The sequence below is a fragment of the Trichosurus vulpecula genome, chromosome 4 (assembly GCF_011100635.1).
Source record: "Trichosurus vulpecula isolate mTriVul1 chromosome 4, mTriVul1.pri, whole genome shotgun sequence".
Classification (NCBI taxonomy): Eukaryota; Metazoa; Chordata; class Mammalia; order Diprotodontia; family Phalangeridae; genus Trichosurus; species Trichosurus vulpecula.
This window is the reverse complement of record NC_050576.1, coordinates 393,962,792-393,990,204: the sequence shown is the minus strand read 5'-3', so window position 1 is coordinate 393,990,204 and position 27,413 is coordinate 393,962,792. Positions and strand designations below refer to the sequence as shown.

The 27,413-nt window shown below is 40.4% G+C and overlaps 1 protein-coding gene across 1 annotated transcript in view; it reads left to right on the top strand.

Moving 5' to 3' along the window:
* SH3RF3 (SH3 domain containing ring finger 3) overlaps positions 1–27,413 on the top strand; it is a 264,830-nt gene that overhangs the window by 62,270 nt on the left and 175,147 nt on the right. The window lies entirely within an intron of this gene.

Below are 27,413 nucleotides of genomic sequence, written 5' to 3'. Positions count from 1 at the left end.
GCTATTCCCCCCTCAAGACCCTCCCATTTCCTGACTCCAGGCATTTTCATTTGCTGTCTGCCATGCTTGGAAGTGTCTGCCTCCTAACTTCCCTGGCTTCCTTCAAATCTTAGTTAAGATCCTACTTTCTCCAAAGAGCCCTTCTGATCCCTCATGAAGCTAGTGCTTTCACTCTGTTGATTACCTCCAATTTATCCTGTATATAGCTTGTTTGGACATAATTGTTTGCATCTTGTCTCCCCCATTAGTCTGTGAGCTGGTTGTGATCAGGGACTATCATTTAACTGTCTTTGTATACCCAACCCTTAGCACAGTGCCTGGCACATAGTCAGCACCTAATAAATGTGCCTGACAACTGACTGGCTGATTGATTCTCCAGACTCAGCCACCATTCTCCTTTGCAGGCATGTTACCTTTTCCCTAGCCCCTGCTCTTTATACACTGTCTTCACCCACTTAGGGTATAAGCTCAGGAAGGGCAGGGACTATCTTTCTTTTGCTTTATTTTTATCTCTAGTACTTGCACAATGACTGGCATATAGTAAGCACTTAATAAATGCTTGTTGATCTACTGAAATCAGTGACATCCAGGGTCACTTCCAACCCTGAGAGCCTATCATTCTGCCTTGACAAAAAGGTGGACAATTATACCTATACTTGGACAATTTTCAAATGAAAATTATTATTATTACTCTGTGCTGTTCGAGGATCTAACAAGCACTGATGAGTATATTCATTTGAAAACGGACTAAGTATTGGTTGAATAGCCTTTATTGGTGTAGAATCATAAAGTCTCAGAGTTGGAAGCTTGTCTGTTACAACCCTCTCCTTGCCAAAGTATGACTCCCCATCTATAACATTCCCATAAGTAATCATGAATGTAAATTATGTTCATAGTATCATGGGATTCATGGCTGATGGAGACCTTTTATATAAGCTGGTCCCAATCCCCTCATTTTATAAATCAGGAACCCGAATTCCAGAGAGAATTAAGAGCTTATTCAAATTCACAAGATATTAAGGAACAAAGTTGAAATTTGAACCCAGGTCCTCTGCAGGCTGCAGTTCTAGGGATCTCTTTCCTATGCTGCACGAAGCTATATGCAAATTTAACTGTAGTCCTCTATTATACAATGCCTTGATTGGTCTTTGGAAAATAAAATATAACACTTTTGTTCAAACAATGCATTTAGAGCCTCAACTTCATGATTGTACGATTATTTATCTACCTACCTCCATTTGACTAATCTATCTTCTGCACAGCTACAAAATTGATATTTACAAACCATAGATAGGTCTGTTGATGTTCATTTGTTTTTCAGTCTTGTATGAATCTTTGTTACCCCATTTGGGGTTTTCTTGACAAAGATACTGGAGTGGTTTTCCATTTTCTTCTCCAGCTTATTTTACAGATGAAGAAACTGAGGCAAACAGGGTTAAGAGACTTGCCCAGGGTCACACCACTAGTGTAGGGCCAGATTTGAACTCAGGAAAATGAATTTTTTCTGTCTTCAGGCTTGGTACTCTATCCCCTGGGCCACCTAACCTAGGTCTAATCATGTCATTTCCCACCTTAAGAAGCTTCATCAAGTCCCCTATTCCCTCCAGAATAAAATATAAACTTTTTGCCTGATATTTAAAGCACTTCACAATTTCACTGTAACATAACTACCTTTCCAAGGTGATCATATTTGCTCCCCCTTTATGGCAACCAAACAGACCTAGTGGCTGTTCTTTGTACATAGTGTTCCATCTCCTGTTTCTGGGAGAAGTTAGTTCCTGCACAGACTATCTACCAGGCCTATGGTATTCTCCCTCCTCACCTAGTTTCCTTCAAATCAGAGCCTGTACCGCCATCTACAAGAGTGTTTTTTATTCTTTCTTTCTTTCTTTTGAGTTGATTGGGCCTAAGCTGACTTGCCCAGGGTCACACAGCTAGTAAGTGTCTGAGTCCAGATTTGATTACACCCCTTGAGGGCATTCTTAATGAAGGTATTGGTAGGGAATACACTGGCATTCACAAACAATATTTCATAGTAGACATCTTTACCATACAACAATGGACTGAAAAATCTAAAATGTACATGAGCCCACTGTGCTTATTATTTGTTGACCATTTTTTGGTCAACAAAACAAAACAAATGCATTTTAAATGCATTTGATTTTATAGTGCAAAATGAAGCCTTAAAGAATCTCTTCTGATAAAATGTCTCACATGCAACCACAAAAATAACACAAGATTCCTAGAAAGACACAAGATACAGAGACTCTTGTTTCTTTACCATCTGTTAGTTAATATTAGATAAGGCATGAAGGCAAAGAGATGTGCGCTTACACAGGTGTTCACCACTATTGCTGGAGGAAGTCTAGGTATAATAATTGCTATTAAGTCACTATCAGTCATGTCTGACTCTTTGTGACCCTTTTCTTGCCTGTTGCCTTCTCTGGTTCATTTTACAAATGAGGAAACTGAGGTAAACAGGATAAAGGGAGTTTCTCAGGGTCACACAGCTAGTAGGTGTCTGAGACTGGATTTGAACTCAGGTCTTCTTGATTCCAGTCCCAATGCTCTATCCACTGCACCACCTAGCTGCCCCACAATCTAATGCAGAGTTCAGGCTAAATACAGATTTAATGGATGGTGAATTTCTATGGGTGTTCCTACTTCTGGGCGACAATGAATTGCTTTTATCAAGTCCCAAAATATTGCAAAGCCTCTTAGCCAAGATCTGTAGCCATTCAAAAGAATTGACCATACCATCCATGGATGACTATATAAAGTTCATCAGTCAGTGTGTCCCTCTATGTGTTATGAATGTATATGCATGAATGTATTGTATGTACGTGTATATGTGTGTGCAGTGTGTGTGTATATATGTACTCATATGTATACATACACACATACATACCGATTCATGCAGGATGAGGAGATGTGGATGGGTTGTGTGACCTACCTCACTGGACTGGAATGCCCCCATCACCCCCATCAATCAGATTATAAGTCTATTGGAATATAGAAGAAAACTCTGACAACTGGTGTTATCGATCATGAAGTCAGAAGGTATAGGCAATGACATAAGGTCATAGAATCATAGATACAAAACTATAAAGGATAGTACACACCATCTAGTCCAACCACCTCATTTTACAGTGAGGAAACTGAGACCCAGAATGGGTATGCGATCTTCCAAAGTCATGCAGGTAGTAAATGAGAAAGGCAGGATTTGAATTCAGCTCTTCTGATCCCACAGTGAGCATTCTTTCCACTACATCAGGCTGCCCCTTTTTTATGTTGGAAAGTAGAATCATAATTCAACAAGTTCTCAAAAGATTTTAAGAGAACAAATATAACGAGATTGAATTAAATAGGCATGAATATCGAATCTTGCACGGGGGTTAAAAAATGTATCGGATTACAGGACAGGAAAGGTGTGACTAGGCAGCTTCGTGTGAAGAAAAGACTTGGGGGTTTTAGTTGCCTGTAATCTCAGTATGAGTTAGTGTGATATTAAATTAAATTATCTGATCTAGGTTCTATCCATAAACTTAGAGTAACTAGATAGCCTCTCTTTGGTCAGTGCCCATGTGGGGGGTTCATTTCTAGCTGTCAATTTTAGTAGGACTGTTGACAAATGGGAACTCATTCAGAAGAGGGTGACCAGGAAGATGAAGGGATTCAAACAATGTTATATGAGGGACCACCAGGGAAACTGAAGGTATTTAGCCTAAAGAATGTAAAGGCTATCTATTTGACAGTCATTTAAGAAACTGTGACATATATATATATATATATATATCTATATATATATAGATATATATACATGTACATAATGAGATTTACACATATTGACCAATGATCTTTGCATAGCTGCAGAAGAAGGGTGTGTGTGTTTGTGTGTATTAGAGAGGAAGGAAGGGAGATTTCAACTCAACTGAAGGAGGAGAATACTATAGACATAGCTTCCTAAAAGTTGGAGTTGCCTCATGAGGTGGTAAATTCCCCACTACTGAAGACATCAAAATCTAGGCAGCTTGATCGGGGAAGACCCTAGTCAAACTGGGTACTTTTTATTAAACAACCTGATAGCACAAGATCATTATTAATCACTAGAAAAATGAAAAAGTTTTTTAACCAACCTAATGGAATAACGGTATTGGCCATTGGTTAGAAGGGACATGGAGTTCTCCTGATGATTGGCCAAAGGGTTCGGCCACATCTCCTTGAAACCTAGACAATAAGCAAGCCAGCCCCATTCTGAGTCAATCAAGAAAATGGTGAACTCAAATATGTCTCTTGCAAAGTGCTTCAAGTGGAGAAAGGCTTTTCTCTTTACCTTCCTCTGTGTTGTTGAGAACATCTTGAGGCAGAAACATGTTACTTTAGGAGACATGTTTGCATGCAGCCTGGGAAAGATATTCAAGAGCACTGCTTCCTGAGCCCCAAACTTTTATTTAAAAAGAGCTCACACAAGGAGATAGTTTGATTTTGCTACTCAGTATTAGCAGCCCTCAGAGTCAAGCTTCTGAGGAAACAGATTCATCATGACTTGCTGATGGTCTTAGAGTAAAAATCTGATTCTTTCCGAAAGACCCAAGCAGTAGTTGGAGGCAACCAGAGACCACAGCCATCTGGCAGAACAGTGTGCCCAGAACAGAACAGTCCAATTAGGCCAGTTGAGCAATACACCTAGCAAAAAATGTCTTGCCTGGTAGAAAACACTGCAAGGGGATACCATGAGAGGACATCAGGGTTGCTGCAGTGTTGGAGATGAGCTGTCTGTCCATCTACAGAAAGAGAAAATTCGGGTGTGACAAAGAAGACTGCACTGGATGGGAGGAGAGGGAAGGGAGAGGTAGAATGGGAAAAATTATCTCCCATGAAGAGGCATGGAAGAGCTATTACAGTGCAGGAAAAGATGGAGGGGGAGGGCATGCAATGTTTGAACCTCATTCTCATTAGAATTGGCTCAAAGAAGGAATAACATACATCTACAGGTATTCCCCATGTGTGATCAAGTTTGATTTCTGTGCTTGCTCACTCTCCTAGTCAATGGTATCTATGTTTTCAGTAAAATGGACCCTAAATTTACAGAGTTGGGTGGGAATGTTCTATTGTAAATCTTGTTACTTTGTGATTCCAATAAATACCTTTGCTTTGAGCTAGTTATACCCAATGACCATTAAAAATTATACATATCAGTAGGTGACAGTGAGCTATAATTTTAAGCATGTAGATCTGCAGAGTGTCTTAAATGTAGGATGGTAGACCTCTCTGGAATTCAAGCTGCAGGTGTGAAGGGCACAAGGGCCCTATCCTGTGAAAGTTTATCCAGTATCTCTAGTTTGGATGCTTCATAGCCATTCACTAAAGAAAAGTGAATATTTGTTCTTTTTTCTTTTTAAGACTATAATTATATAATCAATTATCTGGTGTTTCCTTTATGTCTGAGCAATTGCTTTGAGAAAACTTGCATGATTAAATGCTTAAGGACTAATAATCTGTTACATTGCTGTAGCCATTATAATGGTAGTTTAAATGAGCAGTATGTTGCAAGGTAGTGCAGTGGTTAGAGTGCTGGGCCTGAAGTCAGGAAGGCTCATCTTCCTGAATTCAAATCTGGCCTCACACACTTAGTTGTGTGACCCTGGGTAAGTCACTTAACTCTATTTGTCTCTGTTTCCTCATGTATAAAATGAACCAGAGAAGGAAATGGCAAACTACTTCATGACAAGCTTTCTTTGCCAAGAAAACCCCAAATGGGGTCACAGAGAGCCAGATACACAACAAAAATGACTCAACAAAAACAGCAACAACAAACTATGTTGCTGGGATCCATTGGAGAAATTTCAAGCCCTCTTTGTGTTAGAGGGACTCATTCAAGAAATTTTTATCTAGACATTTGTTGTGCCCTGTGGTTTTGCTGAGATCCGCTGGAGAAATGTATGAGTTACCCATGTGCTAAAGAGGCTCAGGAGAGGAATTTCCCCCCAGGATTATTTGTATTTTCACCTGAAAAGAAGGGAACAACTTGAGGTCTACCTCAGGACCCCAGTACCTCATGGGAAAGCTCTGTGTCTTCTAGGAGCTAATTTGGGACTTTCCATTTCGAAAAGAGAAACTCAGTCTACTACAGGTCAGACAAAAAAAAAATCAGACTCTGAACTTTTGGGGGGACCATTTTTGAGACCTGAATTATTGGATTAGTTTGTAAAACATCAGATTATGAATCATTTCTGTTGGTTGAAGCCTAAAAAGTAATTTAATCTTTTGCAGAATACCTATCTGCTGGGATAGCAGAAACACTGGTTTTCAAAACATGATTGATCACCCTTGCTAGCTAGGCTTTCTCTTTAACTCCATTCTAATAACAGCTCTAAAATCCAGAGTGGACCTGGAGGTTTATTCTGTGTTCCTTTCTGTGGACAAGTCCCCTAGGTTACCTCTTGCTGCCCACATGAAGACACAGACCTCTTGATCAGAATAAGGAAAATGGTAATTCCAATTACTCTTCCCTTGGAAGGCCATAGTAGAAGTGCTATCAGTTCTGGTCACTATATTTTAAAAGGATATTTGTTAATCAGCCAGAGTGCATCCAGAGGACAGGACCACAAAAAGAAGGGGCCAAAGGGGTCTACCTCAATAACTAAGGAGTCTTTAGTGTCAGATTAAATAGCAAGTCCCCTGCCTCTTTGGGCCTTAAATATGAGATAGCGATGATTCTCAAAAAACCAGGGGAACATTTCCTACGGGCTTTGGAGAATGAAAGAAAGTCAGTTGCTTCAGGATTGGTATCATTAAGGGCTGGGGAAGAGTGGAGGACACTTCTAAAAAGAGCTCAGAGAGAACATATATGAGAAATAGTGAAAGGGTCAGGGAATACTTAAACTGAAATTAGAAAATCCTGGGAGGGTGGGGATGGGGTGGGAACGATAGCTATCTTCAGATATTTGCAGAACTCTCCGGTAGAAGGGGGATTTAATTTACTCTGGTGGGTCCTAGAGGGCAGAACTCAGAACAATGGGTGGAAGTTGAAGATGTAAGGAAAAATTCTACAACTTCTAGAAGTTGAAAATGGAATAGGGTGTCTTGGAATGTAGTAGAGCGTCCTTTATTGGAGATCTGTGAGTGAAGGTCAGAGAACTACTTGTCAAGAATGTCACGAATGGAATTCCTGTTCATGTCCAGAGAGGACTGGATGGTTTTAGGGATGCCCTGCCTTCAGATTCCTCTGAAGTATTTTGTGTCTTAGCATCCAGGTTTCATTTTATTCAATTCAGGAAAAAAAATTAAATACCTACTTTGTGTAGCATACAATGCTAGGTACTGGAGAAGAGACAAAGTTCAGATAACACACATGATCTATGAATTTGTATCACTTATATAGCCTAGTATAGGTGTGTGACACCAAAATAACTACAACAAAACACTTTTCCTCTCTAGGCTGGTTCTATACCACAGAACAATATGTATGAAAGTCCATAATAGAGATGAAAACAAAATGCTTTGGGAATTTGCCTCCATTGGACAGCTAGGTAGTGCTGGACAGAGTCAGGGAGAAAAAGAGGATGGGGGTGTCTCTGAAGCAAGGGAGAACAGTGAAAAAACACTGATCTTGCAGTAAAAAGAACCTTCAAATCCTGCCTCTTTTACTTACTACTTGTATAATCTTGGACAAGTCACTTAATATCCTTGAGTCTCAGTTTCCTCATCTATAAAATGGGAGTTGTTGGCCAAGATGGTCTCTCCCTTTAAGCTGTAGATGAGAAGTTCTTAACCTAGGGCCCATAACCTTCTTTTTTTCATATTTTGATAACTATACTTTAATACAATTGATATCCTTTGTAATTTTGTGAATTTTATTTTATGCATTTAAAAATTATTCTGAGAGGGGTCTGTAGGCTTCACTAGATTTCCAAAGGGGTCTATGACACAAAAAGATTAAGAATGCTTATTCTAGATCTTTAAGCCTATGAGTATATAGCAGGAGAAGGTTGTTAACAGATTGAGGTGCTATAGAGACAGCAAAGAAGGAGAACTTTGGGGAAAGGCTATTTATTATAACTAACTTTGCAGACATCAGTGGTGACATGAGAAGGCAATTTAAACAGAATGGTGAGAAAAAGAACCACATTTCAAAGATTTGAGTATTTAATAGATAGTGAGAATACTGGAATCAGATATAGACATCTTTTTCAAGAAGTCTGTCTGTGAATTAGAAAAGAGAATGAGGTAGCAAATCAAGGAAAGACCTTTGTAGGACTAAAGAGATGTGAGTATGTTTAGAGAGAGATGAGGAACTAGTGGAAAGTAGAGGCCAAAGATGCATGAGAACAGGAAAGGCTACTGGAACCAGGTCCTAGAAGGAAAGAAAAAGAATGCTAGGATTTAATGATTCATCTTCCCCAAAGATGAGAGAGAAGGAGGTAGGAATTAATGATAATGCCAAGAACTTTTGAAGGGGAGGATGTAGAAGATGGGGGGAATACATACAGGATTGATGGCCTTTGTCTTAGTGAGTCAGGAAGCCACATCCACTACTGTAAATGATGGTTTGGGGTCTTGAGTTGAGAAAAGTTTTGGTTAAATATATGTGTGTGTGTGTGTGTGTGTGCAGGTATGTATTTATATGTGTACACACACATATATACAGAGAGAGAGGTGGGGGGAGAGGGAGGAGTGGAGGATAAATAAATAAGGCATTAAGAGTTTCTTTTTCTTGGTGGGCAGACTGTTTGCATGATGGGATATGCCTGATCAATCAGAACAGTGTTCCCAAGCCTTGCTGTTATACTTACCCCAATTCCAATCTCTACTCAGTTCTACTCTACCTCCAAAAACAAATCAATAAAAACAAACTTCCAATTTTCATGGGACTGTTGTTTTAAGGAACTTCTGCCTTCTTCAAAGTTACTCAAATAACTTGTCAAGTAACTGTCTCTGAGACTGGATGATGTTTCTGCACTGTGTCAGCAGGCATACTCTTGGTCAACTTAATCAAAGTCATTGGAGGTGAGGTTTCCAAATACTTCGTGATGTGGGTTGCAAAATGCAGAAAAGCCCAGAGAATTCCCTGTATAAGCCCGTAATAAAACCTCAAGTTCAATGCCATTTAACTATTAGGTCTATTTTTTTCTGGCATTGGTTTAAGCCCCCATCAGTGGGTCACCCCATTCTAGAGATCCAAGTACCTGTTTCACTTAACCATTTAACATACAGATTACCTTTATAAATAAAAGTTACTTCAAATATATAACAAGAAAAAACATTTTTACCTAACATCTCAGGGGCATAATTTCTTCTGTATCACTTCAGTCTTTGGGCAGGGAAAGGAAGTCCACAGCTTTACTCAGTTCTTATATAGCATTAGTCCCAACAAGTTCCAAGTCCAAACCTCACTTCTCCCCATTCTTTTTACCACCACCACCATCCTCTTGCTTTCTGGTACCCTGGTTTCTCAAGACTTCCCTTCTGGAATAGCAGCCACACCTGGCTGGGAATCCTTCAGTTCCTAAGTCCCCATTTCTCTGGCTCTCAGGTCTAGGACTCCAGCACTTTCTGCACCTAAAACTGAAAGGGACAAACTAAACAAGAGCCAAAACCATAAGACCATTTCTTGGGGATTCAGTGACATGAGGAGAAGGTGGCCATTCCTTACCCAGCTTACTGTGTGGTGCCCTTGATCTTAGTGAATGAATCCTTCACCCCGGACAGAAAGAGCAATTGTGCCTCAGTTAGGCAGATCTAAAAATACAAGTTCTGGCTATGCGGCTAATAGAAAGAGGCTACTGCATCAGTCAACCAATCAATAAACATTTATTAAGAACCTACTATGTGCTAGGTGGCGTAGTGGGTAGAGTGATGGGCCTGAAGTCAGCAAGATCTGAATTCAAATCTGGCCTCAAATACTTACAAGCTTTGTTACCCTGAGCAAATCATTTAACCCAGTTTGCCTCAGTTTCCTCATCTGTAAAATGAGACAGACAAGGAAATGGCAAACAGCTCTAGTATCTTTGCCAAGAAAACCCCCAAAAGGGGTCATAAAGAGTTGGACACAACTGAAAAACTACTAAACAACAACAGCATGCTAGGTTAGGTGCTGTGCTGAACACTGTGGATATGAAAAGAAGCAAAAGACAGTCTATCTCCTCAAGGAGCAGAATGCCAATGAAGAATGTCCATGCCTGTGCCAATCCTCTCTCCCAGGAGCAAGTCTCAAGCTTCTTCAACATGGGTGCCTCCATCTTAGGTGGTCTGGACATGCACCAAACCCCTGTTAACACCTGGATGAACTTCATTAATAGAATAAGCATCTTTTAGAACTTTCAGGGATAACCTTAGGACTCGCAGGTATTTTGTGTTAAGAAGGGAGAATAAAATATTATTTTTTCTAGCATAAGAGATGTGGTTTATGCTGGAAGAGTACCAGCTACTCCTTATTTCCTTTGATTATGAAATGGGGAGGGATCAGCCTTCAAAAGAATTCGCAAGGTTGAATTTCTTAAATCTGAAAAAGATACAATTCTGAAATACATCACTGGGGAAGATTTTTGGACCTCTTTCACTGGACATATTTAAATATCCTCCCTGGGTGGTGTTACACGTGGAGTTTCTGATTGAATTCAATGGAGGGAGGTGGCATGGACAAAAATCTCCAGTTCTGTCTCTGGATTCTGTCAATAAGAAGTAGAAAGAGATTTCAGTTACCAAAGAATACAGCATTAACTTGGCATAATGACCTTGATCAAGGGAAAATGTACAGCATCTGTCTGCTACAGATGTGACTACTCCCTTGTCTCTGTGGTAAGTGGGGCTGAGATTTGAGAGGGCAGCAGGAAGAAGGCATTCGTCCCCCAGTAGAAATTAATTTTCTGCTATCTGCTTGCTGCTCCCTTAGTGCTATAAGTAATGAACTCTTATGTAAGCAATTGGTATTTATCAATGCAACTCATGTCTGCTTTTACCTGTCTGTCTCCTTCAATGGAGCAGCTCCTGAGATTTTACCTAAGCAAAAGTTACATGCAGTTAAAGGCCATTCAGTTCTAGCCTATGGACTCATGAAACTCTGGGAGATAGCCAACTGACTGCCAGGCGTGATGACCTATACAGTACTCAGCCCTTTGGGGGATAACAGATTAAAAGCAAATGCCAAAGACAAATCTAAGCAAGGCACTAAATATCTTGAGCTCATTTAGTCATTTCTTTGGAAAAGTTTCAATTCTGGGGTTTTTTTTAATGGTTTTCCCAGAATGAATCCACAATACACTAAGTAGAGGATTTGCTCATATTCCTGCTTTTTTAGAAACCCATATAGTCATATTTTCTCTCTTTTATACCTGCCTCATGCTCCAGAAAGAACTGGCATATCAGAACTATCTCAAACTACAGTGGCACACCCAGGATGCCTTGTGCCGCTGTACCATATGTAAACATGTTCAAAAACATTGAGGGGGGAGGGAGAAGAATCATTCTGATACTTTTTTCTTGGTGCCATAATGAGTTGCACTTATATACTGCTTTATGATTTGCAAAGCACTTTACAAAATCAGTCTCATTTTATAATGATGCCTTATTATAATGAATGCCTCCTCCACTCAACTGTGTCAAATCAAGTCCATCTTGTTACCCAAACATCAAATTACTCAATTGAAAGGTTTGAGTTCAAATCCTGCTCTGTATACTTATTAGCTATATAACCATGAACCAGTTACTTAATCTTTTCTCATCTATAAAATGGGGTAATCCGCCTGTAGGACCTACCTCCCTGGGTCATTATGAGGCTCAAATGCTTTACAAACTTTAATGAACTAGATATACGTCAGTAATCATTTTTGTTATTTATTATCTACACACACAGCTGTTTTCAGCTCTTCCCAATAAATTTGGACACAAAGCAGGCCTGGAAATTTCAGTGATAGAATGCCATTGTGTAGAGTTCCTAGACCTGTGTACTACCCTCAACACATCCAGAAAAATAAGAGGAGAGTGGAAATAATTAGAAATGCCAAGAAAAATTGGGAGCAGCTAGGTGGTGCAGTATAAAGAGCATCAGGCCTGGAGTCAGAAAGTCCTGAATTCAGACACTTACTAGCTGTGTGATTCTGGGCAAGTCACTTAACCCTGTTTACCTCAGTTTCCTGATCTGAAGAAGGAAATTTCCAACCACTCCCTTATCTTTGCCAAGAAAACCCCAAAAGAGGTCACAAAGAGTTGCATATGACTGAAAACCCCAAGAAGACTCAAGAAGCAGGAAATGTGGGTAATTAAACATGCAAATAAAAATTAGAGAACTTAATTAGAAGTATAAATTTTTAAAAAGCAATCTAGTCTGGGATGAGCTCTAAGCTCTGTAGCCTCCATGGACACTGTGATTGATTCATCACTGAGTCTTAGACCTTTGGTGAACTCTGCCAGCTTCTCAGCATAATGATACCTCCTCTGAGAATCTGTAGCCTATACCTTTCACTGACTTCTGAACTTCCCTGGTCATGGAACCTAAAATGGAAGACCTGAGGTGTGCTTGGACATCCATGACTGGCTTCCAAGGTTGCCTGTTAGGTTCAATCCCTACTTAGATTCTCCTCTACCATCCTAACTTGATGTTGTAATCATGACATCTTACTCTACCTACATGTTATTCCTGCCTTCCATATAACCTTTATGAGATGAGGGATTTCTAGAGGTTTTGTTTTGGGATATTTTTATGGGGGAAAGAAACCATACAAAGCCTGAAACTGTATTGAAGGTTAAGGTAATTAGGGAGAAGCAGCATGGCAAAGGGGAAGGGGTGGGAATAACTACATAGCGCCTACTATACGGCAAACCACTTGAAAACCCCAAATGTGGGGACACGGAGAATAGGACATGGCTGAAAAATGACTGGGCAACAACCGGGTTTCAGGCACTACGCTAAGTGTTTTTGTTTGGGGTTTTTGGTGTCTTCTTTTCTTTTACAAATATTCTCACCTTTGATTCTCACAGCAACCCAAGGAGGGAGGTATTATTATTACATCCATTTTGCTGCTGAATCAGACAGAAATTAAGTGATTTGCCCAGGATCACACAGCTAAGCATCTGAGGTTGGTTTTGAACTTAGGTCTCCCCTGACTCCAGCCTAGTGCTCTATCCACTGCTCCACTAGCTACCTCAGCTGTTATTAAATGGTGTAATAAGTAGAGGGACCCACCTCCAAAGCACAAATCTGGGTTCAAATCTCACTTCTGACATTTTATGCGTCATCCTGGGCAAGTGATTTAACCTCTCAGTGGCCTTATGCCACTCTCTAAGACTATAAGTTTCAGACCAGATGCAAATCTGCCTTGGTAAAGGGAATTTTCCTCACTAGGAACTAGATTAGTGAAATCATAGGTCAAGACTCTGCCAAAAAAAAAAAATCAAACCAGAAAAAACTTCCCTAAATCAGTGATTAGGTACAAATAAACTAGTCTAAAACTAGGTGGTGCTTAATTTATAAGCTAATTTGTCTAGCTGTGGTTCTTCAGGCCCTAGCCTGACCCACGACCCATTTTTGACCATATGCCCCATATTTTTTACCCAGCATCTGATGCCCCGTGACATCAAGAGAAACATGCTGCTTTTTTTGTACCAGAATACCACCTGGCCAATTTGGGGTTTGGCCACCTAGGAGTGCTGAATGAAGCTTATTCATCCATTCTGCAGTCCCAGGTTTCCTCTCAGCCAATTAGGAAGCCTCTTGATTACATGACAGATTTTTGGCATTCTATCCATCTTCCACATAATCACTTAGCTAGCTAGCTACCTCCTTCCCCTTCTCCCAAAGTGAATGGCCATAAAGAGTGATTAACCACAATTGATAATTATTCCATCACTTCAAAAATAGAATATCACCCTACTGAGTAAGAACCCCAGGACCCATCCATCACAGCCTCCATGGCGGGCCCACAGAATAGAAGCAAGTGTTTTAACGCATGCCCAACTTGGTTACATAACTGAATCAGCTACATGGCACTGGAGGCAACCCTAACATGTAGGCAAGAGTCTGTCATCCTCCATTCTGTCCTCTGTGATGAATGCCGCTCCTCACGGCCCCCACATCTATAAAGTGTTTTAGGAAAAGTTCTTGGTCACTTATTGTTCTTTTTTTGGCAAGGGGGAAGGCAGGGAAATTGGGGTTAAGTGACTTGCCCAAGGTCACACAGCTAGTAAGTGTGTCAAGTGTCTGAGGTCAGATTTGAACTCAGGTCCTTCTGACTCCAGGGCTGGTGCTCTACTCACTATGCCACCTAGCTGCCCCTCATTTTTCTTCTCAATGACTACTCTGCTTACCAATAATAATCATTGGTACCATTATCCTTGGACATGTGACTGCAGTGTAAGTAAAGAAAATCTGAAATATATTCCTCATTCCTGCACAGGCATCATACTGGCTTGAGGGGAGCAGGGAAGGGACATCATGACAGACACAGACATGTGAATGTACCTTGTTCCATTCAATGGGTCCCCAAACTGCAGCTGCCAAGGACAGCTTTACAAAGGACACCTCATCGGGCCTTCCTCTCTACACCCAAGAGAAAGACAGTAATGTCCCAGTTGAAACATCCATGACTTTTGCACCAACACAAGTGCTCATATGTATTTTTGTAAGCATGCTTTGGTTCCTATGTTGTGCAAAATTTGGAAATGCCCTTGGCATCCGTGTAGATTGATGCTATACTGAATCTATAGATAATTGAGTCATTGGTATTAAGAGGATGTTTTCTGGGAAAGAAAACACAGCAGATTTTGTTGTGTTGGAGGGTCCCACTTGAGAAAGCAAATTAGGTTACCACCCACAGGACTTTTAAACATCTTCTTGTGAGATTAATCATATTTTAGATGCCAGCAGCTGGAGTACTTTCTTCTCCAGATGGAATATCCATGAAAAAAAATGCCCTAAGACAGTGTCCCAGGAAATGCTCATTAAATGCACCACAGGTCCCCCTGTGACAGTCAGGGGATACTTTTAATATGTTTCAGCAGATTCTGCAATGGAGGAAGAAATGAGAAGTGTGTTTGAAGCATCCCTCTTCTTCCTCCCTCCCCTTAACAACTTGGACTAATTCAGCTAGGATTTCCCCTGTTGACTGGCAAAGCAGAACTGTAACACCTACTTAAGTGAGGAAGGAACCATCTGTTTTCCCTGAAACCTGGAGCCTGTGAGTAAGTATAAAGCTGAACCAATTTAGAATATGATGAAGTGGGAAATTGTGGCTGCTCTTGAAGGATCTGAAACAGGATCAGCTGTTACAGGCAAACACCAGCAGGTGCAGGGTGCTCCACTTCACAGGGAATGGTCCAGGACTGAAGAGTACAGCTGGTGAAATGGTCTTCTAATTGAAAGGGCCTTAGCAGTAGCCAGTAGTCACTCCCCCCACTGAGAGTCAGTCTATATGACAAATTGTAGCTTATTGGTAGGATGGACAAGGTTTCCGAACACAATGGGTTCGTCACCAGACGAGGAATTGTATACATTCTAATGCTGAGTTCTTTTATTCTACTGTGTCTGCACATGCTTTTCCCCACTCCTCACTTAAGCCTACCAAGATGACAGTTACCCAGCATTTTGAGTTCCAAGGGATGATCTGTTATTATAATATGTATTGGCAAAGTGCTGAGTTTATTTCTAATGTGTTCACTTTAGGAAACCATCATGGTTCATGAGCAAAGATGACATAGACTCTGTAAGGGAACTTGGCTTTGATAAAAAGCAAAATATAACCACCACCAGAAGCCAAGTTGCCCTATATTCAAATTTTAAAAATAGTATGATATAGGGTAATGGTGCCATGATGAGGCAGTAGCTCATGTAATCAGTCAACAAGCATTCATTCAGGTGCCTACTATGTGTCAGGTATTGTGCTAAGAGCTAAGTATATAAAGAAAGACAAAAGACCATCTCTGCCTTCAAGGAGCTCACAGTTCAATAGGAGACAGTTATGTAAATTGTGTAAACAACAATTATGTTAAAAACAAAATATACACAGGATAAATTGGAGATAATCAACAGAGGGAATGTACTAGCATTAAGGGGAATGAGGAAAAGCTTCTGCTATTTGAATCATGCTAGGGAAACCGGGAGATGGAGATAAGGAGGAGATAAGCATATTTTAAAAAAATTCACAAAGCATTAGCTTAGTTTTAATTAACTACACTCTCACTTTTAAGCAACAGAATGATGAATTCCAAAAGGGCATTCAGTCCTAGCCTTTTTAATAGAAATATAGTGTCCAATATGAGGTACAAAGACAGTCCTACCACATGCTAGAGCACATTTTGAATTGTGAGTTCAGTTGGGGGCACCTCATTTTAGGAGGGGCATCTACAAATATATATGCACATCCAGAGGAGGGTGACCCCAGATGACAAAAGGACTTGAAACCATGTCACGTGAAAATTTATTAGTGGAACTAGGAATATTTAGTCTCATTAAGGAAATATGGTTACCTTCAAACAGAAAAAGCACTAGGCTTGTTTTGTGTTACTACAAAGGAAAGAATTAGGACCAGTGGATGGAAACCACAGGAAGAGATGTTTGGTTCACTTTTTTTTTAAAATAAAATTTCCAAATAGGACTGTTTTGTGAAGTAATGAGTTCTCAGGTACTGGAAGTGTTCAAGCAGTGGCTGATTGATTATCTATCCGGAAATTATAGAGAAGATTCCTGATTTGAGTGGGAGGTTGAAACAGGCAGCTTTAGTAGTCATTTGTAACTCTGAAATTCCATGATTTTATGATTCAGAGGGATTAGTAAACACAGTAAAATAGAGATATGGCTGACTATATTGCAATTTTCAGGTCTCTTCATTTGATTAGTTACTTGCAGTGCTTTTAGAGACATAAAATTGTTGATTAAAATCATTGGGAATTCAGTATTTTGAAGTGTTCATTTGAGTTTTCCCTATGACTCAGTGATAGCACTCTTTTTTTATTGGTGCTCACTTCATCTTGCTATATTTTAACCCTGGACATACAGATCAAGTACTTCGTTTGCAATTACAGATCCCCATTGAGTTTCCATTTCTACAGCCTTGAACTTACTTCAGTTTGTTCAGGTAATCGATTAAGCACCTACTATGTGCTAGGCACTGTGCTAAGCTCTGAGGCTACAAAAAGAGGCAAAAACAGTCATCAAGGTGCTTACAATCTAAAGGGGGAGACAACAGTGCAAACAAATACGTACAAAGTGAGCTATATACAGGATAACTGGAAATAATTAAAAGAGGAAAGGCACTGAAATTAAGAGGGGTTTGGGAAGGCTTTCGGTAGCAGGTGGCATTTTAGTTGTGATTTAAAGGAAGCTAAGGAGGTCAGTTGTTGATGTTGAGGAGGGAGAGCATTCCAGGCTTGGTACACAGCTGGAGAAAAGTGCCTGGAGCCAAGAGATGGAGTGTTTTCTTTGTGAGACAGCCAGGGAATTGAACTGAATTGCATCAGTGAATTGAAGAGTATATGTTGGGGAGTCAGGTGTTAGAAGACTGGAAAAGGTAGGAAGGGGCTAGGCTATGAGGGCTTCGAATGCCAAATAGAATATTTCATATTTGCTCCTGGAGACTATTAAATGGGGGGAGGGGTTGGGGTGACATGGTCAGACCTGCATTTTAAGAAAGTAACTTCATCTCAGTGTCTTAGTTCTCTATCAAGAAAATGAGTGGTATCCTCATTTCTCAATAACCTCCCAGGTTATCATACTGAAGACTGGCAAGTTATCACTGGCAACCAAATACTTGGAGATTTTTAGAATGAGAATAACTGATCCTACCTATATGGCACTTGTAAGTTGGCAAAGCACTTTACGTATGTAATCTCATTTGAGCATCACAACAGTCCTGTGAGGTAGGCGTTCCATTCCCCGTATTATAATTTAGAAAACTGAGATTCAGTGAAATTTAGAGACTTGACCAAAGTTTCACAGCTAGTAAGTGTAAAAGGCAGGATTTGAGTCTAGAGCTTTATCTTAGGCATACTTGGTTTGAGGTCAGAAGACCAATCCTGGCTCTGCCACTTACTGTTTGTGTGACTTTGGTCAAGGTCACTTAGTTTCTATGGACCTTGGGTTCTTCATCTGTGAAATGGGAATTTTGGATTAGATGACCTTTGACAGTCCTTTTCAGCTTTGTCTGTATTCCAATGATCTATAATATATCTACCACATCACATTTCATTTTTCAGTCTATCAACAAGCATTTATTATGTACCTACAACGTTTCAAGCCCTGCACTAGGCAAAGGGGATACAAATAGTAAGTCAGTGGATAAAAAATGAATGATCACTCTCTATATTCAAGGCCACATTTTGTATTTGAGCATTTGTTGCTTCTAGAGGACAAAGCAAAAACATTGTTTTCAGTAATTAATGTAGAAAGATCATCTTGGTGGATAAAAAGCTGTGGTGTTGGTTCATATCAGGATGCCAAGGCTTGGCATGTTCCTGAGGTGACTTTGTACTAGTTGGTTCCATGGCTGGGATGCTATCCCTCATCAGGTCTACCTCCTGGAATCTCTGGCTCCCTTCAAGGCTCAGTTTCTGTGCCACCTTCTGTAAGAGGCCTTTTTGATTCCTCCAGTTGTTAGTGGTGGGGGGAGCTTTATATTTAATTTGAACATTTGAAATGTTGTTTCCAACCTGGCTTGAGTTTAATTTAATTTTATATTTTAATTTTTTATATTTTACATTTCCTTTTTTGTATGTTGTTTCCTCCAAAAGAATTTGCAAACTCCTTGAAGGCAGGGACTGTTTAATTTGTGGTTTTGTAATCCCCACATTTAGCACAGTACCAGGCACATGGTGTTGTTCAGTAGTTTCTGTCATGTCCAACTCTTTGTGAGCCCATTTGGGGTTTTCTTGGCAAAGGTACTGGAGTGATTTGCCATTTCCTTCTCCAGCTCATTTTACAGGTGAGGAAACTGAGGCAGGCAAGATTAAGTGACTTGCCCAGGGTCACACAGCTAGGCCAGATTTGAACTTAGAAAGATAAGTCTTTCTGACTCCAGGCCTGGCACTCTTTCCACTGCACCAGCTAGCTGCCAGGGACATAGCTAGCCCTTAATAAATGCTTCTTTAATTGAACTGAAACTCTCTGTGCCTTCATTTCCCCATCTGTGAAATGGAGGATTTAATAGCAGCTTCACAGAGCCTTTGAGAAGATGAATAAGACATTATATGTTTATTGCTACTTGGAAGGAATAAATCATTTAAAGCCAGCACAGAGGCATTCTTCCTCTCATGTTTATGTAACAAAGCTCCCAAAGAATAGTAAGTTGTTTTTACAAAATCCTTTGAAGTCTTTGCATAAAAGGTGATGTGCTAGTTGTTTCCTCCTGGTTTATTTTTCCACTTGGTCTTGGCAGTTGCCAGTGCCTGGAGGGCCGCTGTCCCATTTGGGCCAAGCCCTCAGGTGCTGTGATCCCATCCCCATGAACCGTTCTCGGGGAACAAAGCACTGGGTTGTTTTTTCGAACTGGACAGTTTTACGAAAGCAAATGAATAGAACCATAAAGTGGAGCAAAACAAAGCAGCCAGGCCGGGTTGGAAGCAACATTTCAAAAGAAATAATCCTGGATTTAGATCACACATTTCAGCGCCTGGAGTGAGGTTTTTTTTTTTTATAAGCACCCTCTGAAAAATAGGTATTTGTAATGGAAATGCTGACAACCCTTTTGCCTTGGCAGTGTTGTTGAATGCTGCTATAACATCCACCTAGTACTGCATGTGTAATCTGCTTGGTCTTACAAAGAGCAAGCGTGGCCCTGGGATGAATTGATGCTTTTCTCACGCTGCTTAAATGGAGCAGATTTTTAAAAAATTATCAAGGTGGCCACCAGCTGCAAATACAGTGGAGAGCATTTGACATTTTTCCTTAACAGGATTAAATGGAATTTGTAAAACGAAGCCTGATGTTAGAATCTGTCTCCTGGTGAAATCAGAGCCCAATACTCAGAGAGGATCGACAGAGTGTGGTGGTGATGCATGCACTCTTATGTCATCCATCTTTAACTTGCCGAAAAAGGAGATCTGAAATATATATTAAGCCACACATGTACTTAGAATGCTAGAGATTACCATGACCCCTTGATCAGGTGGCAGGTAGGTGGCACAGCAGATAGAGCATGGGGCTTGAAGTCAGGAAGACATCCTCCTGAGTTCAAATCTGCTCTCAGACACTTACTAGCTGTGTGACCCTAGGCAAGTCACTTAACCCTTTTTGCCTCAGTTTCCTCATCTGTAAAATGAGCTGGAGAAAGAAATGGCAAACCACTGCAATATCTTTGCCAACCCTCTCCCCCCAAAATAGGGTCTCAGAGAGTTGGGCATGCCTAAAACAACCGAACAACAAGAAGGATAATGACAAGGTAGGCATTTTTCACAAATACGACAAACTCTTCTGATTATACCCTCACTGGTCTGGAATGTTCCTGCGTCAGAATACAAGAATTGAAAGGACATCAGTCACCATTTAGTGCAATCCAGGCTTAAAGGAATCTCCGCTACAGCACATTGGACAAGTGGTCATCCATCTTCTGCTCAAAGACTTCCAAAAAGAGGGAGCCCATTATCTGTTCCAATTTTGAACGAGTCTAACTGAGAGGAAGTTTGTGTTGACACTAGACCTATATTTGTTTCGGCAATGTTCACGCACCACTCCTGGTTCTGCCCTCTGGGACCAAACAAAGCAAATTGAGTTTCTTCTCTCTAGGACAGTGCTTCTCATACTTGTAGATGGCTATCACATCACCTCCCGGCTATCCAAATACTGCCCATCCTTCAAGAACCATAAAGTGTCCTCCATAGAGCCTGACTGCTCAGACTTTCATTGTCTTACCCTTTTCAGAACTGATTATACTTATGTATCATACAAGGTATTGCTTAATTACAAACTGGCTTACCTCTCCAGCGAGACCATGAGTTTCCAAAGATCAGAGGCAGTGTCTTTAACTTCTGTATCTCTCAAATACCTAATTCAATGCCATAGTAAGTGATCGGCAAATCTTTGACTGAGTGAAGTGGGAAGTGTCAAAGTCCCTCCAAGAAGGACCTGTAGATTCTGTGAAAAGCCTCCAAATTAAGTACACCAGTTGGAAATGAAGTGTCATTGCTCTGGCTAGATCTCTTTCTTAAAGACCAAGCCTTAAACCCGTTTCACTCTGGAGCCCACAGATTGGACAACAATAGGTCCCTGTCCAAGCACCACTTAATGGCTATTTTTTGGGCCCTCCTGGCTCACAGTGAATGTAAATAGTAACTGCTTTTCTTTTGGCTAGCAACCCTGAGGATATTAACCTACCAGTTTGATTTTTTTTAATTAAAGGGGCCATCCTTTGACTCACTTGTTAAAGAAGCCTATTCACTGAATGGGCATTACCTCACTCAAAGTGAGTACCTGAAAAGAGCTTAGCCTAAAAGGCCCAGGGTCTCCCATTCCATCCTGATGAATATCTGGCCACTGCACCCAGATGGCTCTGGAGGAGAAAGTGAGGCCGGTGATCTTGCACAGCCTTCCCTCACTCAAATCAAAGTCAACTGCAAGTCATGTTATCATCTCCCTGATGTCATGGTCCTCTTCTAGAATGAAGTACAAACACAACAACCTGTCATTACTCTCCATCATTTGATGAAGCCTGAGAAGTCTGGACAGCATCTCTTGCAGAGCAGCCACTATGCATGGTGGTGGGGAGCAATGAAAGGAAGGTGGCAGTTATAGATTAATGTAGAGAGTAACTAGCTGGTCCATATATTCATGGGACTATAGAATTAGAGCCATAAGGGATTAATAAAGGGCATCTAATCCTTATTTTACAGATAAAGAAACTGAGGCCCAAATAGTTTAAAAGACTTGCCCAATGCCACACAGGTGGCAAGTAGTAGAACCAGGATTAAAACTCAAATCCCATTAATCCAAACCAAAAACTCTGTGTACTATTCTGATGCTACTTCCATTTTTTTTAATGAAAAGCTCTTGAGTCCAAAATCTTCTGGCCCAATAAGGAGGAAGTAGAAGGCTGAATAAATTGATAGTTCACCTGCTAACCTATCAACCCATGGGAAATCAGCCTTCTCTTGTAAAGGTACTGCATTGATTTTGCCTCTCAAAGTTTTTGAATCTCACTCACTAAGAGTTCTCTTCCTAGAGGGAGAAAAATAGCATGTTATTGTGGAGAGCGTGCTAGACTTGTCAGGAAGACCCATACTCAGTTCGTGCCTTGGCTACTTACTGTCTCGGTGACCTTGGGCAAGCCACTTAGTGTCTACCATCATTATTATTGCCACAGCTTTGGAGTTAGAATTCTCTTTAGGCAGACTCATGAAGTAATCTGCCTTTGATGTTTTTTCTTTCATTATTCTTTCCTTTCTTTGGGAGATCCCCTCCCTCAAGTGCCCTAGCACCCCCATGTTGACACCTGGCTGCCATACCTATTCAGTTCCGTCTTCTCTATTCCTCCCCCTCTCTTTGGTCATTAGCCCATGCTCCAGATCATTCTTGATCCTCTCCCTAATAACAAAACCTACTAGATCTGTGTCTTATTCTCCCAAAGCCTTCCAAATCGGTTCCCATGGAACCAATTAACTTTGGAGTTTAATATAAATCATAGAATCTTAGGACTGGAAGGAAGCTCTGAGATCATATGTCTTTCCCTCTTTCTACAGATGATGACACCAAGACTCAAAGAGAGTCAATGATTTGCACAGGGTCATGTAGCTAGTTCCTGGCAGGGTTACGACTAGATTTGCCCTTTCCTGACTCCCAATCCATTCCTCTTTCCACACTACCACAGTGACTTCTGGGAGAGGGGAGACAAAGAGAAGAAAATTTCTAACACGAGGAATGTCAGGAACTATGGCATGTCAATGCAGAGAGACTACAAGGCAGAAATACATAAGGTCTTAACACTGTCTTTTCACATATTCCATACAGATACTATGTATGAGCCTGACCTGGCTCTATTTGGAAGCCTGGTTTAAGCCAGAGCTTTAGCAATAGAATCTGAAGGTATCTTGATTTTCAGTTTTAAAACCAAGGTAAGTTGGCTCAGATCAGCCAACCAGCTGCCTTTGTGGGAAAGAAACCCCATCTTTTACATCCTTTGCATGTTTAGAGCTCATCTCTCTAAAAGAAATAATTAAAGTTAAAAATAGACAGTGTGCCTTAGGTGATGGGTCCTTATTGGTAATTACCAGGACTATGGTCCTAGTAGATAACACAGGACCATTCTGATCAATGAACATTCCCTTCTCCTTTAAAGACCATCTTTTTCTGTCATTTGCTCCTTTCATTTAACTTCATAATTGAAAAAGGAAACTTTGAGGTAGTAGATAAGGGTAGGACTCGATCACCAATCCGTATATAGGCCCATATTTCACCCTCCCTCTTTGAAGTAAAGGGCATTTTTATACTGATTGTTTTTGTTCACCACCACCATAAAAAAAATCACAATTAAGTAATGAGTTTATCTTTAAGAAATGGCTTCTAAATAAAATTAGAGAGGACCCAGAAAAGAATAAGCCAAACACAAGACCAGGTTTGCTTGTTTCTTCGTAATGCTTTTTGTCAAACCTGGGAACTAGGGATTGTAAATATACTCTGTCTAGTTGCTCAGTGGGAGCCCAAGACTTGCATGGGATTATGGGGGAAAGGACCCAGAAGTCCACATCTTTCATTTAGAGATGAAGAAACTGAGGCTCAGAGAGGCAGAGTAGACCCCCTGGTATAAGTAACAGAGCCAGGGTTAGGACCCAGGCCTTCTGATTCCAAATTCAGTGTTTCTTCTAGTTTGTCACTACCTAACTATTTCTAAGATGTGTTTTCTTTGCTAATAGAATCCACTTGCAGAAAAAAAAAAAGAATCCACTTGCAAAAAAAAACACAGTGGCTTTAGGAATTTTTTTAGTTACCATGTATTTACATTTCATTAAAATGTAAACTCCTTGAGGGCAGGAATTATTTCATTTTTGTCAATGTGTTTAATAAATTCTCGTCGATTAATATTTTAAGCTGGATATTCCATAGGCGTCTCAACCTCAACGTGTCCAAAAGAGAATTCATTATCTCTTCCCCCAAAAACCTATTCTTCTAAACTTTCTGTTTCTCTCAAGAGTACTAACATCTTTCTAGCTGCCCAAGTTCAAAACCTTATCCTCTTATCACTCCTCACTCTTGGCACCTCTTATTAGGCACTTCTTACTCACACCACATATCCATTGTTAAGTTTAGTCATGTCTGATTCTGCATGACCCCTTTTGAGATTTTCTTGGCAGAGATATTGGAGTGGTTTGCCATTTCCTTCTCCAGCTCACTTAGCAGATGAAGAAACTGAGGCAGACAGGATTAAGTGGCTTGCCCAGGGTCACACAGCTAGTGTCTGAGGCCGAATTTGAACTCAGGTCTTCCTGACTCCAGGCCTGGTGTTCTATCCATTGTACCACCTAGTTGCCCCATATATCCAATCACTTGTCAAATCTTGGCATTTTTTTACCTCCATGGCTGTTCCCTTTCTACTCACATAACCACATAGTCCTCTACCCTCTGATAGAGCCATATCTCCTTCCCCCAAGTATGATGACCAGTCTCCTATATAAAAACCCCAAGTCATAAAAAATAAAGGGGAAAGCATTAGAGAGTAAGTTAGACTGTTAACATTCCCCGTCCCCCACACACACAGTGAAACTTATCTCCTCCAGGACCTATATAGTCACTCCTTAGACTTGCGTGACCTACCATGGGGGAAAGACCTGGAGGTTGCTAGAGGGACCGCCCCCTTCTTCTTCTTCTGGACCCGCACAATCTACATAACTCATAGCATTAGTAAAGTCCAAAGTCAAGAATCTCATACATGTAACTTTGGCCCCTGATGTTTGTCTGATCTGACTTTTTTTTTGGTCCTAGGATTACTCCTACTTGTCTAGGACCTCAGAATTGTTCAAGAATTCCTCCTCTTCTCTCATGGAAATTTAGTCCAAGATCTTGATACTTTCCCATATCATTCATTTATACTTACACAATAAAATATTTCTGTGTTTTATTTCACCATTTTATGACAATTATCCCTTATGACCTTGGGATAAGCCATGTTGAAACATTGGGAATAATTGTCAGTATGTGTTTATTAAGCATCTACTATGTGTCAAGCATTGTGCTAAATCCTGGGAATACAAAGAAAGTTAAAAGACAGTCCCTGCTCTTGAGAGGCTCATAGTCCGATGGGGGAGACAACATGCCAGTATCTATGTCCAAACAAACTATATACAGGATAAATTGGGAATGATTACCGGAGGGAAGGCACTAGAATTAAGAGTAATTAAGGCTAGAGGTGTAGCAGGTGGAATTTTACTTGGGAGCAGGGGGCATTTTAGCTGGGACTTGAAGGAAAGCTAAGGTAGCCAGGAAGCCAAGATGAGGAGGGAGAATGCTTGAAGCATGGGAAACAGCCGATGAAAATGCCCACAGTCAGGAGATGGAAAGTCTTGTGGGAGAAATAGCAAGGGGACCAGTATCATTGGATCACAAATTACATGGTTGGGGGGGGGGTGTAAGAACACTAGAAAGTTTGGGGCAAGGAGAGCCAGAGCTAGTTAGGAAGAACTTCAATCACTGAGCAGAGGATTTTATTTGAAAAGGACTTTTACAACTTACAAGATACCATTTCTGCTCCAAAAATATTCATTTTTGTTCACCTGTTGATGTTCAGTCATTTTTCAGTTGTGTCCAACTCTTTGTGACCTCATTTTGAGTTTTCTTGGCAAAAACACTGAAGCGGTTTGCCACAGCCTTCTCCAATTCATTTTATAGATAAGGAAACTGAGGCAAACAGGGTAAAACAACTTGCTCAGGGTCACACAGCTTGTAAATGTCTGAGTCCATATTTGAACTCACAAAGATGAGTCTTCCTGACTCCAGGCCTAGCACTCTATTCACTGTGCCACTGAGATGCCCCAATTCCATTTAGTACACATTCATCAGTTATTCTTTTAAAAGCACATGACAAAGAACAGGTAGATTCTTCATGTCATGTGTTAACCTGAAGGCTACTGAGCATGAATGAATCTCTTACTTGAGGCAAATCTATGTGAGTTGTGACTCCAGGTGCACTGAGGTTGTCACGTCTTATCTTCCTCCAAATTACAGCTACCTATCTACACAGTAGATAATAGGCAAAAATGCATATTTAAATATTTGGAATATTAACAGATGTTAGCCCCCTTGACTTCTTTTTCTGGGGTATGCTAAAGGAGAAGGTATACTCAATGAAAATCACAGATGTGACACACTTGATTGAATGCATAAAGAGTGAGTGTGCTAAAATTGATGGCAGTGTGGAGTTACTGCATTGAGTTCACGTGAATTTTGCAAAGCATATCAACCTTTGCATCACTAATGATGGAAGTCATATTGAAGATGGTATTTGTTAATATTCCAATTAAATAAAATGTTGTTGAAAATTTCTTTCATTTCATTTCTTGAAAATATGCATTTTGCCTATGTGTCCACACTTTAGGAACACCCTGTATGATAGATACCAAGCATCCTTTACAAAAGTGCAGCTCTCAACCTTAATGAATAAAGAATACTCATTGAATTTGTTGGAATGAAATACTACTAGTGACCATGTTGGAATTTGATCATGGTATTTCCACTGAATTGTAGTGTCTTCTGATGGTTACTATTAATTATCAGAGTCTCTTCTGAGAGTTAATCTGCCTTGATAATATTACCTGTTGGAATAACATAGGAAATGATTGCCCAGCTCTGTGCCATCTTCCCCAAGAATTTCTTTAGTCCTGGTCATATGACCACCACTTGACTAGGAATCAGAAGAAGATGGGCCAGATTCTAGTTGAGCTCACTAATTATAAGACGTTAGGGAAGTCATTTGATCTCTTATGACTCTTAGGTTTATCATCTGGAAAATGAGGGAGTTAAATTAGCTAATTCCCAAGGTCCCGTCTAGCTCCAACATTCTAGAATTAAGTCAGACTCAGACACTTGATTATGTGACCAGAAAACATTTTGGAGAAGATGGGAGCAGTGGCTCTCATAATTACCCCATCTTGGTTTACTACTAAAAGTCAAAACTTCTTACTACTAAAATCACAACATTCAGACCAAAACTCCTGAGCTCTTAACAATGAACCACAAATTAGAAATTTAGCACTCCAGTCATGATCATCAGATTTTTCTAAAGTGATCCAAGACTATAAAAAGAGAAGCCCTAAAAGCTGGTCATTATGTTAAATCTAGGCTAGAGAAATGAAACCATAGTTCACTGAAGCATACCTTCAAGTCAAACATTCAGAATATGTCTGACAACTTTCACTGTCTGGCCAGCTGCTGTATTTTCCTGAAAAATAGTATCTTGTCCCTCACTGACTTCGTTCATCTGCTGACCCTGGTATGCCAGAATCGA